The 13258-nt window shown below is 39.7% G+C and overlaps 1 long non-coding RNA gene across 1 annotated transcript in view; it reads right to left on the bottom strand.

The window, feature by feature from the left end:
* Positions 1-343: 343 nt before the first annotated feature.
* The window catches only part of LOC132096706 (uncharacterized), a 76915-nt gene continuing 64000 nt past the window's right edge, over positions 344-13258 (bottom strand). Inside the window, exons 2-3 of the long non-coding RNA XR_009422611.1 lie at positions 757-965; positions 344-533 (exon numbers count right to left, since the gene is read on the bottom strand). This is a non-coding gene — a long non-coding RNA (uncharacterized LOC132096706). The remainder of the gene's footprint in view (positions 534-756; positions 966-13258) is intronic.

The following is a 13258-nucleotide window of genomic DNA, read 5'->3' as shown; positions in this document are numbered from 1 at the left end:
GTCCTCATGCGTGTGCAAAGTTTCGTGAGTTTTGGAGCATGTTTAGGCCCTCAAAAATGCGCTTCATGACGGAGAAGAAGAAGAAATATAGCTGCAAGCAACGATGGCGGGCTCAAGCCATCAATGCGACCGCCACCCCGGTGGCATCAGGTAAACTGTGCCCAGCGGGCACATGCATTAACAATGTCCCTCTGGCAGTGAGGTTTTAAAGGATACGGCAGTTAAAGGGTTAATCCAAATCATCTAGACTTTAAAATCACATTCACAGAACAATATATATAACTTTAGTAACACTTTACAATAAGATTTCATTTATAAACATTGTTAACTATGTTAACATGAACAATATTTATATAGAATTCATTTATGTCAGTTAATATTCCAAACTTAAACATTAAAACATTGTTTTATGATTTTTTTTCCAAGCACATTTTACCAATTCCAAACCATATCAATCTTAATAACTACCATTATTTTTTATTTAATCATTTATGAGTGATATACAATAGTCCAGGAAAGCTGGAAGAGAAAAACTCCTTTTATTCATGTGTGCAGAATTTCTAGGCATATTTTCTTTTACAGATGAAATGTGCTAAAAAGAGTTTTAACTCAAACTGTAAAGTCGAAAATTATGAAATCCCCATGAGAAATATCAAACACAAATGCAATACAGAAATGGATAAATTAAGACTTGACCATTGTACAAAAAATGCTGACTGGGTCATGAGGTCAGAAAAGAAAAAGAAAAAAAAAAACAGGTCGAGAAGAACTGACAAAAAGAATTGCAAAAGAATTAGGAATTAATGTGAAGATTAATTTTTAGTCAATTCTGCAAGACAAACTTTTCAGGAAAGGAGATGGAATAAAAATGAGCTCCTAAATCTTAATCCAAGATTCTGGAAGATATATTCCTCAAACCATCGGACAAGAGGAGGTGGTGCTGGTCCTTCACGAGTCACTCTAATCTGTTCATAAAGCCGATATATATAAAGTTTTAATATATAGTATTTCACAGTACTTCATGGTATTCTAATTAAATAATTTTTTGGAATCTTAAATCTCTCAGAACCTGACACCGAGTAATTCTGGAGACTCCAGGAAAGTGGCAGTTCTGTATAATGTTGGCGCTGGAGACTAAATGCTCCCTGATAGTTTCACACCTAATTCTTCACTTTAATTCTTAATTCTTTTCCAGTTAATGTGTTATGTAAATTAATTAAATTAACTGGTTTAGGATTACAAATTAACTTGTACTAGTTTTTTTGTCCCTAAAACTGACAGAAAATGATGAGGCCTAAGATATTTTTTAAGCTGTAATGATGAAAACAACAACAATAACAACAACAACACAAAATTACAGATTTTTTTCCTGCTGGTGATTAAAGAGATGTTAACTCTGAGATGTTTCTCTCTGTCTCTCTCTCTCTCTCTCTCTCTCTCTCACACACACACACACACACACACACACACACACACACACACACATTACCCACAGTGACAGAGGGACAGAGTGACATCAGATGTATGATAGTTTTTTAATTTTCTATCATCCATATAGTGTTGTATAGTCATGAAACTATGCATATTTCCTCAGAATGACTTGTCTTTTCTATGTGTACATTTTTTTGAAGTGTTTAGAAGCTGCACTTTAAAAAAAATTAAAGACATTTACTGGTTCCTTTTTTACTGTTATTTCAAAAAATCACCACGACAAAACCATTCAAGCTATCCAAAATTCATTCGCACCTGTTCTGTAAGATAAATTCTTTAAACAGCGGTAAAAAAGGATGTGGTGCTGATCCTTCAAGAGTCACTCAAAACTTATCTGTCCATAAAGCCTATAAAGAACTATTCTTAATATACAGTATTTCACAATACTTCAGCATGTTATTCTAATTAAGTGAGGGTCATTTCATCAGTAAAATACATATTTTTCTTTGAAAGATTTCTATAAATGATTTAAATCATACTAGTTTCTACAATAATTATTTTAAAGTAATCCTATAGCTTCATCTTGTGGCCATTATTGGTACTAAGAATTGCAAGCTTGATTTATAAGTTATGATAGTTTTAATTTTATGATTGCTCCTGTACATGATAAAGCTATGAAACTTACTGTGCTTCCTTCAAATGATGACTTCTACGTATATATAAAAAATATGAAGAGTTAGAATGAAAAATTTTAAAGATATAGTAAAATAACTATTGTATTTTTTTATGTTACTTTAATAAATCGCTATGGCCACACCATTTAAGGTATCCTAAACCCATTCGCAATTTAACATCTTCAGTATATTGGCATCATGTTGAAAAAGTTTGGTGTGAACTACTTGTGTCTTCTTGGAGGAGTATGAATTCATTTACAGGCTGATTTTATCATAAATCCACAATAAAATTTCTGAGTTCTGTATCAATCTGTGTTGTTGTTTGTTTATTTTTATTTTTTTATTTTTCATAGGAAGATAACGGACCCTTTACTCTCCTTTTTAATATATGTGCTTATAAACCAAGAACAAGCTATTTATAGCTGTATTTATAAACTGCTTACTACTCACTATTAATATTGGGACAAGGCTTTATAAAGCATGAACTGACTATTTACTAATGAGTGCAGTTATTATGAAGTGTTATCAATGCATTTGCTAATGTTAACAAATTAGACATCATTTTACAGTGTTATAAAATCCTTTAATGACTTATAAGCATTTGTGAAAGTTCTGCTTGCATTACAGCTTAGTCTTGATCTGTGAGCTGAACAGATTTACTGTTACATCCATGAGATTATGAAAATTCAGATACATGTCATGTCACAGGGTTTCAGAGGTCAGTATCAAATGAGTTTGAAACTATTATTTGCATAAATTATAATGCATAAACTATGGAATTATACAAAATGTATAAAAAAGTACAACAGTTATTGTTTTCCAATGTTTTTTAATTATTTATTTAATTTATTTTTTTGGATTTACATTTAAAAACATTAGCCTACCTCGATCATTCTAAACAGCTTGAATAAAACCCGTTAATATTTATTATAGACCTCTGTAACTGTCTATAATCTAACAAACAAGTTTATTATGAAAATAAAAGTGTGTACACCAGATAAATTGGACGATAAAGAAATTGCTAACAATAGTATAATAGAGCATGGTTTAGGTTTTTAGGCATTTAGATGCAGAAATGGACAAATCAAATGTAAAATAAAATGTACTTGATTTAATTAAATATATGTGGCGGAGGGGAATATGCCACCGCCTTGTGGGGGAAATATTCAGCACTATACAAAGGATGACTGAGTGAGCAACAGGATCCTAGTCCCCCCACCCAATGCTTTTAGTCTTTGTACAACTGTAAGACTAGTTGTATGTTGTGTCTATCGTGTTGCAATGTGTAATGCTCAAGAATCAGCGAGGTGGGCTTCAGGATTTACTCAATACACGGCAGCCACCTGAAGTGTGTGTATGTAGAAAACTCAGGAGGTAAACCTAGTTAACTGCAAAACCCGCCCTCCCCTGAATCTAACAAGATAGGTAAGACGCCCCCACTCCTTAGTATAAGTGACTCAAAATTAGCATAAACAGTTTTCACTTAAACAAATTTTACATTTATTTCTTCTGCAAGAATTATAGATTTTAAATTATTCTGTTTTGCTTGTTTTCACAGGAAGTATACAAAAACAATTTCAAGTACAGACAAATCAAAGTGAAATAAAAATGTTGAAAATAATAAAGAGAGAAAATAAACAAATTTGTGTCGTTTCAGTTCAATCTGAACAAAATAAGGATCAGTATCACTTATTGTAAGTAACGTTTCACAGTTTACAGTAAACTCAACATTTCAAACAAAGTTCACTTGGAAGCTCACTTCAATCCGGCTCAAAAATCCAAGATCCAATTCAAAAATCCAGGAAAAGAAAGGTAAAAAGTTATACTCTGTCCATATATGGATTTCACAGTCCCAAAAAGTTCAGTTATGTACACGAAAGAAAGGCTAGGAATCCCTTTTCAGGAAAATTCACTGATCACAGTTCCATCAAAAATAACTGTACAATTTAACAGTTCAGATGACTCACTGACAGAAAATGGTAGTTTGCTTACCAGTGTTCAGAAGGAAAAGAGGAAAATAATTTACATCACCACTCTTGGTTCGTGAATGAGGCGCTGAAGGATGTCCAATGGATGGCAGGGTACTGTTTCTTCACTCACTAACCCTCAGCGATTGTCCTCGCGATCCTGACGACGGCAGCTTGATTCAACGAGGCCGCAATCCCAGCTGATGGGAGGCACAATGAGAAGACAAACAATGCATGACCCTATCCGACGACTCCACGAACCTTTTAATTCACATGATCAGTAACAGCACTCACCGTTTCAAGTTCGTTTGAACAAATGAAACAAAAACTGTTTGAAACAAAGAAAACACGAGACTATTTAACTCCTACGTGACTGAGACTTAATGAAACTAACAGGGGTGCGTTCTCCGATAACGTTGTCTCTTAGCGCGCTACGAATACTCAAAAGGTACACCTTAACTACAGGTATACCTTTGCTACGTGTGTTCTCCGAACTATACCTTAGGATGTAGCTTAAGGTAAACCTTCTTAAGTTCGACCTTAGCAGTTGCTGTCCATGGTGGAGGCGCTGAATAGGTTGATATCGACGCCTCGATGATCGATTGTGCGCTCTTTCCTTCACAGCGGTATAGGTAAAGTATTGAACAAACAATGTTCTTTATAAAGAAGCGTTTTAGAAATAGTACAAACTGCATTTATCGGGGCTTATTGAAATACGTACATGCAGAAATAAATATGAGTATGTGTTTATAATTTAGCAAGTGTACAATCCCAAACCCTCACGGCCATAAGTGTGTTAATGTTCTCCACAACGTATGCTGATTATCCACCAGCCGTATCACATTATTGGCGTAAATCGCTCATTTGTGTAATTGGATGATTTCCTCAATAAAAGCGCAAACATGAGAGACATACCGACATTCACTATGTCGGGGAAAAAAGTCCGCAAAAAGAGATCGCCCAGCCACACTGAGGTCTTACTCAGCCCATATCCATCCCCAACAACCTCCAGAAAACTCCCCACAGCATAAAAACGAAGAGCCGCCAGCAGCTGAATTTCGGGGCTGAGGGGGTAGCTCCGTCGAGTTTGTCTTGACAAATCTGGGCCAACAAGATGCAAGAGCTGCAGAATTTGCTCCCGTGGCAGGCAAATTTTTTTTACAATGGTCTCTTCTGACATGGTAGTCAGTGGACTAAAATGTTCTCTTATAAAGTAGTTGACATACACTAACTGGCTCCGCGGACGCCGCCGTCTTTGATTTAAAACAAGTACTCGCTGTCTCGCTGCCATAGCTATAAAGTTTGTGTAAACTCATCTTTCTTTATATAGACTCCTAAGCCTTTTCTGTCAAATGGTTCGCCAGCTGATGTGCCTTAGGATAGTAATTAAAAAAGCTAACAACCATTAGTGTATGGAAACTTTATTAATGAAAACACTTCCATACACTGGGTGTAGGCTATAACAACTTAAGTATTTTATGTGTATAATTTTAAAGTAAAGTAAAAATGTAATTTTAATTCTAAATCAGATTTTATATTAAAAGTTCATATAAAATTTTCTATGTGTAATTAAACTGCGATGTAAAAAATCTTTTTGCGTAGTGGTGGCCACTAGCGGTATGAACCGTAAGCAGCGATAAGGTATAGCTAAGAGCGCTCCAGACCAACCTTACGAACGCATGACTTACAGAAGGTATACTTAACTAAGAAGGTTTCGGAAACCACGTATTAACGATAAGGTACTTCTTAAGGTACAACTTAAGAACGACGTAGCGTTAAGGTAGTTTCGGAGAACGCACCCCAGGCCTTTTGCCCAGCTTCATGCATGAACACGGCAGAAAACTCGTTTTAACGCGTTTTTTAATTACTATCCTAAGGCACATCACCGCTGCTCTTCTCCGCTCTCTCCGCGCAACTCGTCAAAACCTAAAATGGCGGCGCCCGTGACAAACATCAAAATAAAAGTCTCCACATAATAGAAAATGTAAATCCCCTACATTCCCCCCTGCTAAACCCTGCTATGCCACTGGACCTCCATTCAGCAACTCAGTCCTGAAAAATAAATGACAGAGAATAGCAGGTAAATATTCTTTCCACAAAAGAAAACATCAAGTACAGCAATGAAACACTTTCAATTACCAAGATTGAAAAACCTTCACATTAAAAGAAACATACAAATCTTTAGGTTGACATAAGCTTATTTCAAGACATAGTCAGTCCTATACCTAACGGGTAAAGTACCTCGGTTCAAACGCTGTGAACGTCTAGGTTCATTAATACTTTCATTTTCACTTTCAGCTTCGGAATCACCTGAATTTATAGACTCGAGTACAGACTGATCTACTGAATCATCAGCTGACATTTCATCGACATGGTCCCTGATACCGGTCTCTGATTCATCCCCACCTGCCCTTCTACATTGTGTGCCTGTGAGTGTAGCGGGTGCAAATGTAACAACAGGGACTGCAAGAACATCAGAATCTTCTGAATCAGTGTGTGCCTGACCTATGTGTCCTCTAGATTCACGTCTAGATGTGCAAGGTGGTAGTGATGACTGAAAAGTGCAATGCTTGAGTTGATCCCTATGTACAACTTTACATGGGCCCCCTTTCTCTGGGCGAATGGTGTAAACTGGAGTGTCTGCGTGATTCTGTTTCACTACAGTGTAAAACAAGGGTTCCCAATGGTCTTGTATCTTATTCCTTCCCCTATGCGAATGGTTCCGTAACAGAACACGGTCACCAGGTCTCATAAGTGCGGCACGCGATTTCCGATCATAGGCTCTTTTTCTTCGCCTTGAAGCCTCCCGTGCTGCCGAGTTGGCTACTTCAACAGCAGTCTTCAATCTGTCATGATGGTTTTTCACACAATCATCAAGATTGTCAGCTCTACTGTCCTCCAAGTCTCTCCCATTAAGGATATCCATCGGCATTCTGGCATCCCTTCCAAACATTAAATAGAATGGCGAATAGCCAGTTGAAGTGTGGATTCGGCTATTATATGCCATCGCCAACTCGGGCAGATACTGTTTCCAATTCCTTTTCTTTTCCGGGGGTAATGTCCTTAACATATCATGCATGGTTCTGTTAAATCTTTCGCATTGGGAGTTACCCTGCGGGTGATACGGAGTTGTGCGACTCTTTCCGATTCCATAGACTTTACACAGTTCTTTGATGACATTCGCTTCAAAACATCGACCTTGATCGGAATGTAGTCGTGCAGGACATCCGTAGTGGACAAACCAATACTGCACAAGGGCTTTTGCAGTGTTATGAGCGGTCTGATTTCTGGTTGGCACTGCTACCGTGAAACGAGTGAACATGTCAGTTAAGACGAGGACATTTTCATATCCTCCCACAGATTCCTCCAAGACTGTATAATCCATAGCAAGGACTTCCAACGGGGCAGATACATTAGTACATGTCATTGGGGCTCGTATTTTAGGAAAAACGTCTTTAGCAAGGGCACATCTCTTGCATTCCTGAATCCAGTTTTGAATGTCCTTACTCATTGTCGGCCAGTAATAAGTCCGCCTCATGCGTTCCAGTGTGCTTCTTTCTCCACAATGGCCACAATGATCATGCTGACTCTCGTACACTTTGTACCGCAAGGGTTCTGGAACCACTAATTGACAAATTTCTTCTCCGTCCCGGGGATCAAAGATAGAACGGAACATCACTCCTTTTTTAAGCTTGAGTCGTGCGAATTGTCTAGAAAGCTTTTTTAAATCAACATCCATATTGCGTTGATCTGCTGGACTCAGGTTCTTGTTGGTTAGTACAGCACGGTATATAGGAGCTATATGAGGGTCGATCTTTTGTTGCTCTTCGATATCACTCCAGCTATATCCAGGGACTTTCCTCGTCACTGACACCTGAAATGATGCTTGTACTATCTGATGCTTGTTGGCAACTGGCCATAAACATGCACGCACTTCATCTGAATTCATCCTAATGAAGTCTTTAGCAGAGTCCTCTTGCTCAGGCTCCTCACCGGATGGAATCCTTGATAACACATCGGCATTTGTGTTTTGCCGTCCTGGTTTGTAGTAGACTTCAAAATCAAACTCAGACAACTGAGCTATCCACCGTTGTTCAACAGCTCCTAAATTAGCAGTTGCCAAGTAGCGCAAAAGGTTGTGATCAGTTATCACAGAGAACTTGGAGTAGATCAGGTATTCTTTGAACTTTTCAGTTACAGCCCATTTCAAGGCAAGTAGCTCTAGCTTGAAAGCACTGTAGTTTCTATCGTTCTTTTCTCCACGAAGACCCCGGCTTGCATACGCGATCACACGCTCAACCCCTCCTTGTCGTTGACTTAACACCGCCCCAAGACCATGCAGGCTTCCATCAGTGGTGAGTGTGAAAGACTGACTGAAATCCGGGTACGCGAGACCTGGCGGAGACATTAAACACTGCTTGAGTTTGTCAAATGCAGTTTGACATTCTGTTGTCCAGTTAAGAGGTTCAACGATTTTCTCTTTCCCTCCTTTACCAACCAGGGCATGAAGGGGCCGGGCTAACTGAGCAAAACCAGGAACAAACCTCCTGTAGTAACTCATGAATCCAAGGACCTGTCTTAATTCCTTGACATTCGTGGGTGCAGGCCAGGATTCCAACACCTGAGTTTTCTCTCCATCCACCTTTATTCCCTGGGAGGAAATTAGGTGACCCAAGAATTTCACTTCGGGTTTCAAAAGGAAACACTTGCTGGGTTTCAGTTTCAAACCATGCTGTCTAAACCGGTTGAGTACTATTTCCAGTCTTTGACAATGGGTTTCGAAGTCTTTTGAAAAAACAATAATGTCATCCAGGTAGATGAGCAGTATGTAAAACGTTAGATCACCGAGCACCACCCCCATCAGACGCTGGAATGTTGCAGGTGCATTGCAAAGTCCAAATGGCATCCTGGTCCATTCAAACAGTCCAAAGGGAGTGGTGACCGCCGTCTTTGTTCTATCCTCCTCACTCATCGCTACTTGGAAATACCCGGAGGTAAGATCAAGGGTGGAGAACAGCTGTGCATTTCCCAAGGCATCCAGTGATTCCTCCACACGAGGGAGAGGATAAGCATCTTTGCAGGTCACTTTATTCAAGCTTCTGTAATCACAGCAAAAGCGTACGCTGCCATCCTTCTTGATCACGATCACAGCTGGAGATGCCCATGGACTACAGCTTTCTCTGAGAATACCTTGAGATACTAAATCTTGAACATGATTTTTCACTTCCTGAAAAGTGAAGTGAAAAGAAAAAATGTCTTTGCTTAATGGGAGGAGCATCTCCTGTTGGTACACTATGTGTGACAGCAGTTGTAAAACCGAATTCACAATCATTCTTTGAAAACACATCACTGTGCTTAGCCAGTAAGTTTTGGAGTTCACAACTTTGTTTTTCTGTGAGGTTCTCTAAATTAATTTTCACTGGAACTGGCAGAGGTTCTGTGGTGCTTATCTCTGCCTTCACCTAATGTTGCTGCACAGCCTTAACATGCAAAGCACCCTCTTTCTCCTCAAACTCGACAAGCACTTTAGGCACAACTTCCTGTGGCTTGGACAGCGCTGCGATCCTACATCGTGGTGGGAGCTTTACAGGCTTTTCACTAGAATTTAACACTCTGACTGGAACTTTACCATCGGCTGTCTTAGCGAGCACATTAGCAATCAGAACACTCTTAGGCAAGCTGACATTTGACGAGGCCTCCACCAACACTTGGCAGCTCACTTTTGGTGGTATCCTGCAGCGGCCTTCCAAAACACGTTCACTGAATGGTGGTATAGTTATTGATTGCTTCCCAGCAACCTTCACAAAGCCAATCTTGTCACCACAGCTCAGTGCCTCAGTCTGCATCTTAATGTTAGCCAAAACTCGCTGGACCTTTGCCTCCTTGAAACCATGGCTATACCTGTCCATCTTCTTCATGTCTTTAGTAGTCATGAATAGATCCTTAACTTCACTCAACACATTCATCCCAATAATGCCAGACAATCCTTTCAACTCTGTCCCATTAGAATCGCTCTCTTTGATCACAAACACGCACTTTTCATGCAACGTCTTCCCAAAACACTATGTCTGCTTCCAGACATCCAATGATGGGAATGTCTAGGCCATTTGCTGCTGTAAGTCGGACCCAGTTGGCAGACGACAGAACAACTTCTCCAAAGTGATTCTTAAAATGTGACTCTGTGATAGTAGTCACTTCTGACCCTGTGTCCAAGAGGCAGATAGTTCTGATTCCTGCAATTTTCACTTCTATGGTTATGCAATCACCAAAAGCACTTTCACAAAGTGACTTGGAAACATTCTCTGTATCACAGTCTGCAGTATGACTTCTTATAACGGATGGACCTGGGCTCTCTAAAACTGAAGTATCTCGATCAGCTGTCTTTTCTATCTCTGCTGTGTGAGGTTGCACTCTACTAGAGTTTTCTCTGCTCTGAAGACAACGTCGGCTTGTGTGCCCTGGCTTACCACACGTATAGCAGATGTACCTTCCTTCACTATCTTTTAAAGGTGCACTTTTTGCCTTGTTTTCCTTCACTACAGGTTTCAATTTTTCTTTGCTGTTTACCATCTGAAATAGTTCTTCTTGTCGGGCAGCTATCTGTAGAATAGCTTCATGGAGTGACTCCAGGGTGAGAGGGGCTGAAGAGCTCTCCGTTGCAGTGGTAGCATGAACGACACCACGTGGACGAGTACTGGTTCTCGGATTGCTTGGAACTTGCACCTCCTCTTCTTCAGACCAAGTAATAGCTTCCTGCATAAGCTGGATGAATGTCAGGTCCTTCTCAGCTTTAACTCTCCTCTTCATTTCACGCCGTAGCGAATCGTCTTTGAGGCCTAACACAAGCTGTTCCTTCAAAACTCCATCAGCACCAGGAACTCTAGATGGCTCTCGACTCTGGATGATACTCAGCTATTCCTGCAAGTCATAAGCATAAGAACGGATTGTTTCTCCAGGCATTTGTTTGCGGTCATAAAACTCTTTCAGCCTGCCACCAATGGGAAGTTTGTCCCCATAAGTCTGATCCAAAGCATCGACAATCTCATCCACTGATTTCTCCTTTCCGTTGAGAGTGATTTTGACTGTCATCTTAGCCTCATCTTTTAAATACTGCTTAACAAACTCAATTCTGTCTTCTTCAGGAATTTTCATCACCTTGAAGGCGGACTTCATCGAACTTATCCATTATTCTATACTCAACTCACCAGGCTTGGAACGACATCCGGTGAACTCTGGAAGCTTACGATCCCTAGGGATGTAAACAGTAGATGGTGCTCTCTGAGCGGCAGCCTGCTGTTTAATAACAGTTTTAGCGAGGGAAAGCGCCTCTCTCTGTTCGGCTCTGGCTTGCTCTAACATGCATGACTGCTCACCGAACCGCCTTTGCATCTCTTCAAACTGTTTCTTTAATTCTTCCAGTTCAGCCATAGCGTCGGCTCTAGGACCAGGAACTTACACTGAATCAGAAACCAGGAATTGATACTGTTCGTGACGCCAATATGTGGCGGAGGGGAATATGCCACCGCCTTGTGGGGGAAATATTCAGCACTATACTAAGGATGACTGAGTGAGCAACAGGATCCTAGTCCCCCCACCCAATGCTTTTAGTCTTTGTACAACTGTTAGACTAGTTGTATGTTGTGTCTATCGTGTTGCAATATGTAATGCTCAAAAATCAGCGAGGTGGGCTTCAGGATTTACTCAATACACGGCAGCCACCTGAAGTGTGTGTATGTAGAAAACTCAGGAGGTAAACCTAGTTAACTGCAAAACCCGCCCTCCCCTGAATCTAACAAGATAGGTAAGACGCCCCCACTCCTTAGTATAAGTGACTCAAAATTAGCATAAACAGTTTTCACTTAAACAAATTTTACATTTACTTCTGCAAGAATTATAGATTTTAAATTATTCTGTTTTGCTTGTTTTCACAGGAAGTATACAAAAACAATTTCAAGTACAGACAAATCAAAGTGAAATAAAAATGTTGAAAATAATAAAGAGAGAAAATAAACAAATTTGTGTCGTTTCAGTTCAATCTGAACAAAATAAGGATCAGTATCACTTATTGTAAGTAACGTTTCACAGTTTACAGTAAACTCAACATTTCAAACAAAGTTCACTTGGAAGTTCACTTCAATCCGGCTCAAAAATCCAAGATCCAATTCAAAAATCCAGGAAAAGAAAGGTAAAAAGTTATACTCTGTCCATATATGGATTTCACAGTCCCAAAAAGTTCAGTTATGTACACGAAAGAAAGGCTAGGAATCCCTTTTCAGGAAAATTCACTGATCACAGTTCCATCAAAAATAACTGTACAATTTAACAGTTCAGATGACTCACTGACAGAAAATGGTAGTTTGCTTACCAGTGTTCAGAAGGAAAAGAGGAAAATAATTTACATCACCACTCTTGGTTCGTGAATGAGGCGCTGAAGGATGTCCAATGGATGGCAGGGTACTGTTTCTTCACTCACTAACCCTCAGCGATTGTCCTCGCGATCCTGACGACGGCAGCTTGATTCAACGAGGCCGCAATCCCAGCTGATGGGAGGCACAATGAGAAGACAAACAACGCACGACCCTATCTGACGACTCCACGAACCTTTTAATTCACATGATCAGTAACAGCACACACTGTTTCAAGTTCGTTTGAACAAATGAAACAAAAACTGTTTGAAACAAAGAAAACACGAGACTATTTAACTCCTACGTGACTGAGACTTAATGAAACTAACAGGCCTTTTGCCCAGCTTCATGCATGAACACGGCAGAAAACTCGTTTTAACGCTTACTTCGTTAAACTTGTTCACATACACGAAGACTCAGAGGCAACGTCATGCAGCTCTTATGTATGTCGCGGGTCTAAACGGGACTTTTTTCCGCGATTGACTACCCGAGATCAACATTCAATTTCAGCTCACCGCTGCTCTTCTCCGCTCTCTCCGCGCAACTCGTCAAAACCTAAAATGGCGGCGCCCGTGACAAACATCAAAATAAAAGTCTCCACCTAATAGAGAATGTAAATCCCCTACATATAGATTAATTCTTGTTAGAGCAAAATAAATAAATAAATATGTACACACATAAAAAAGCAGCCAAGACGAATGAGTTTCCTTTTTTTATATAGATTAAAATTGAAGACAGAAGCAGCTGGTAAATGCGGTCACTTTAATATTCAAATCCAGTA

This window comes from Carassius carassius, chromosome 20 (genome assembly GCF_963082965.1).
Source record: "Carassius carassius chromosome 20, fCarCar2.1, whole genome shotgun sequence".
NCBI classification, from domain to species: Eukaryota; Metazoa; Chordata; class Actinopteri; order Cypriniformes; family Cyprinidae; genus Carassius; species Carassius carassius.
This window is presented reverse-complemented; position numbering and strand designations above follow the sequence as displayed.